The 4,213-nt window shown below is 45.9% G+C and overlaps 1 long non-coding RNA gene across 4 annotated transcripts in view; it reads right to left on the reverse strand.

The window, feature by feature from the left end:
* The window catches only part of LOC109311657, a 26,718-nt gene extending 23,826 nt beyond the window's left edge, over window positions 1-2,892 (reverse strand). For all 4 annotated transcript variants that reach the window (XR_002101564.1, XR_002101565.1, XR_002101566.1 and 1 more), the window contains exons 1-3: window positions 2,801-2,892; window positions 2,464-2,676; window positions 1,887-2,008 (exon numbers count right to left, since the gene is read on the reverse strand). This is a non-coding gene — a long non-coding RNA (uncharacterized LOC109311657). The remainder of the gene's footprint in view (window positions 1-1,886; window positions 2,009-2,463; window positions 2,677-2,800) is intronic.
* Window positions 2,893-4,213: the final 1,321 nt, after the last annotated feature.

Raw genomic sequence — 4,213 nt, forward strand, 5'->3', positions numbered from 1 at the left:
GTTTGGCAAAGCACAAGTTGCTATTGAGAAATCCATGCAAGCTGTTCCTTATCTCCTGATCTCCATTGCTATGTTATCTGTTAGGTGTTTGGAAATGAGTTCCTTAATTCAGCGGTGTCAAACTCATTTGAGATGCTGGGCTGGATCTGGACTGTGGGGCTTCTCACAGCTGCCAACTGGGAATTACAAACAGGCAAGTCTGCGGCAGGTCATGTGGTAGCAGCATTAAACCTCTACATTCTGGCAGCAGCTAAGAGAAGCACTGCAGCAGGTCATTTGGATGATGAAAAGCCTGAGGGCTGGATGATCTACCTCGAAGAGCCAAATTTGGCCCGTGGGTCATATGTTTGACAGTCCTTCTTAATGGTATGCGCTGGAATCTTTCAGAATATGTTCCAGAATGCTGATCAGTTAGAACTTGAACACTGCAGGATGCTGAACAATGCAATTGTGATTACTGAACAATGCAAAGCCCCAGGATAGCAATTTCAAAGGTGTTACAAAGAATATGTTAAAAAGGATACAGGAGGTAAAAGCCAAGAGAAGGGCCAGAAATGTTTAACTCAGCTGAACAGCAACATTGGGAAAGTGCAGAAAAAGCTGGTTCTTGAATCCCCTTTTCTGTTGAGTTAATGTTACCCAGTGCTTTTGAGGTAGAACTCAAATGCTGAATGAATATTGTGTTTGGCTCCGAGTGATTACTGAACACAGTTCTTACACTTCATATGAAAGAAGGTGTCTCTGTGTTCTCTAATGCCATGTTGGGCCTTTGTTTATCTTGGGACTCAGAAAAATATATCACCTACTGAAATATTATCACAAACACTGTTTTCTTACATCACTATTGCCTCCTCCTTTCTAACCAATTTTCCATCTTGACCACCACTTTTCTCCTCTTCATGCCCTCCCAGACTTATTCCTTCTTTACCACAGTGCTGTATTTGTGGACCAGACACCCAATTGATGTATGCAGGTTCTCCCTTCCCTCCTTTCCTTCTCTAAAAACCCCCACACACTTCTGAAAACCCAGCTCCCAGATGACTGTGTTTATATTACATGTGCTTACATCTCTAATGAGAAGCTTCTTTGGATCATGAGCTGGAGGTACAATGCAAGTACTACAGACACAGATGCTATGTTGCCATAACACTGTCTGTAGAAAATTGCCCAAATATAAATACAACCAAAGAAAAATCCACACAAAACCAGGAAAAGAGCTTCATTTTGGGAGGCTGCAAAGTCAAGCCCCCGGAAATTAAGAACCATGCATCATATAGTATTTGTTTTGCAGGAGCCCATTCAGTGCTAAATATTCATTATTAATGAAGATCTTTTTGATATTTTGTTTCATTTTCACTGCACAGAGGGTGCTCCCCAGCTTTCATTTCTGTATCCTGTTCAAACCCTGCTAGGAAGACAGAATTATTAACTTCCTCCTGGGCTTTTCCATGGCTTTAATCATGGCCAGGCTGCCAACACTTTTTTTTAGATTACCCATTGGAAAATTCAGACAAAATATTTTGTTTCAGGACAACTCACAACAGTCTGAAGGGTTTTGTTTGCCTGCCAAATTAGACTGCAGTGCTTTGGTTTTGGTTGGTTCCACATTAACTTGTGTCCCTCTGAACTGTGGCCCTGTAGTTCAAGACTTTCATTCTTCCCTACAGGATAGGTACCCCACCTCAAGTATCGCTCTCCCAAGACTAGTCAAATAGTAGCAGCACACTTGGACAAAGTAGGTAACCAAGAAAAAAAAAATAGCTCTCCTCAAAACGCTGGTGAATAAGTAACAGCTCACAGGGCATGGGTCCTCATTCACCTGGCAAGGCGTATCAGAAATCACCTACCAAAGGAGGCTGCATTTTATGAAAGCAGGACTCTCTTACCAGCCATTTGAGAAAGTGAAGGGACCTGAAGCAGAAACCAAGGCCATGCAGATGGTAGCAGGGGATCCTGGACTCCTCAGGGTATCCTTTATTTGCAAGAGCATTCCAGAGCAGTGAAGTAGCTGAGGCAGAAAAGGATGTGTAAGTGCTTTATCTGGGTAGGTATGTCTACTGTGCTTTCTAAGATCAACAACAATCGTTTTAGACTCAATTCTGGAAAGTCTAAGCTTGAGGTCCCATTTTCTTGAGCAGTAAGAGAGACTTTGTGATCACAAAAGATGCGAGAGGCCAAAGAAACAGCCAGTTCCACAACTCGCCCAAGCCAAGGGAAGCTTAAGAGCCCAGAGGTTCAGGGCCCAAGTACAGCAGCCCAGTGAGAGCTCAGCCAGGCTCGACAAGAATAAAAACAAATGTTGAAATATCAGAATTTCGCACAAGATGACAATTCCAGTTTGAGAGGTTTTGTTAACAAATAATGACACCCAGTCAATGCATTTCTGTGTGGTGAATATACTGTAGTAGTACCAAGAAATAATCACATGCAAAATCTCCTCTGTGGAACACAACCATTTCTTACCTCTCAGGTTTGTAATTAAGCTGGCTCTCCCTCTTTTGGAATTATGCTGTCTTTTTCCCCAACAGTTTTTATGCCAAGTCACTAGACCCATCACCATCATTTGCTGCTACAAGCAGCACATCTGCTGGATTAGATTTCTGGTTTGCCATTTTACAAGAGAGATGTTGGCAGATGAAAGAAAGTACATTCACGGCCCTTTAGAATGCATCACCCCTGGAAACAAAGAGCATTTTAAAGAGTGACTGGCTGTTTTGTAGTGAGGCAGAGAAGAAAGTATGTTTTTATGATTTTTTGTTTTTTAAATCAGTATAGCCAAACCTACCAGAGCTAAACCTACCGAGCATGATTTGACAGTATCACCAGATCTTCACATCACCACACGGAACTCTGTTCCAAGGCAGCTGCGTTTGTGTCACTTCCATCTCAGAGTGTGTGCACGTAAGTGTGCTCCTCTACTCTTCTACTAAACAGTCTAGGGCTGAGGCTAGAGTTCAGGTCAAGACAGTTTGCAAAAGATAGTTTCATAGTTTCTAGGGTCAGGAGGGACCTGAGCAGATCATCGAGTCCAACCCCCTGCCATGGCAGGAAAGAGTACTGGGGTCAAACGACCCCGGCAAGGTGTTTGTCCAGCCTCTTCTTAAAGACCCCCAGGGTAGAAGCCTGCACCACTTCTCTTGGAAGTTGGTTCCAGATCCTAGCCGCACTGACTGTGAAGTAGCGCTTCCTGATGTCTAGCCTAAATCTACCCTCTGCCAGCTTGTGACCATTATTCCTGGTCACTCCTGGTAGTGCTTGGGGAAGCAGGGACTCCCCCAATGCCTGCTGGTCCCCTCTGACTAGTTTGTAGCAGGCCACTAGATCCCCCCTCAGCCTTCTCTTGTGGAGGCTGAACAGGTTCAGGTCTTGTAGCCTCTCCTCACAGAGCCTGCCCTGCTGCCCCCTGATCATACAAGAGGCCCTCCTCTGGACCCTCTCCATGTTGTCCACATCCCTCTTGAAGTGCGGCGCCCAGAACTGGACACAGTACTCCAGCTGCAGCCTGACCAGTGTTGCATAGAGTGGGAGGATCCTCCTTGGACCTGCTTGAGATGCATCTGTGGATGCATGACAAGGTACAGTTTGCCTTCATGACTGCCTCCCCACACTGCCAGCCCATGTTCATCTTGGAGTCAATGACGACTCCAAGATCCTTTTCCGCCTCCGTGCTGACAAGAGGGGAGTTCCCCAATCTGTAGGTATGGTGCCGGTTGTTCCTCCCCAGGTGCATCGCTTTGCACTTGTCGGTGTTGAACCTCATCCTATTCTCATCCGCCCACCCCTGTAACCTGTCTATGTTCAATTGCAGCCTATTCCTCCCTTCTGGCGTGGCCACATCCCCCCACATCTTAGTGTCAGTGTCATCAGCAGATTTGAACAGGGTGCTTTTTACCCCCTTGTCCAAGTCATTGATGATGCTGAACAGTGCAGGCCTGAGGACCAAGCCCTGCAGAACCCTGCTGCCCATATCCCTCCAAGTCGAAAATGACCCATCCACCGCCACTCTCTGGGTGCAGCCCTCCAGCCAGTTGGCAACCCAACTGTGTGGGTGTTGATACCACAGTCCCCCAGTTTCTTAATGAGAATGGGGTGAGAGACAGTGTCAAAGCCTTCCAAAAGTCTAGGAAGACTATGTTCGCTGCTACCCCTGCATCTAAGGATTTGGTGATCTGATCACAGAAGGCCACCAGGTTGGTCTGACAGGACCTGCTGC

The sequence above is a fragment of the Crocodylus porosus genome, unplaced genomic scaffold (assembly GCF_001723895.1).
Source record: "Crocodylus porosus isolate Cpor-Errol unplaced genomic scaffold, CroPor_comp1, whole genome shotgun sequence".
Classification (NCBI taxonomy): Eukaryota; Metazoa; Chordata; order Crocodylia; family Crocodylidae; genus Crocodylus; species Crocodylus porosus.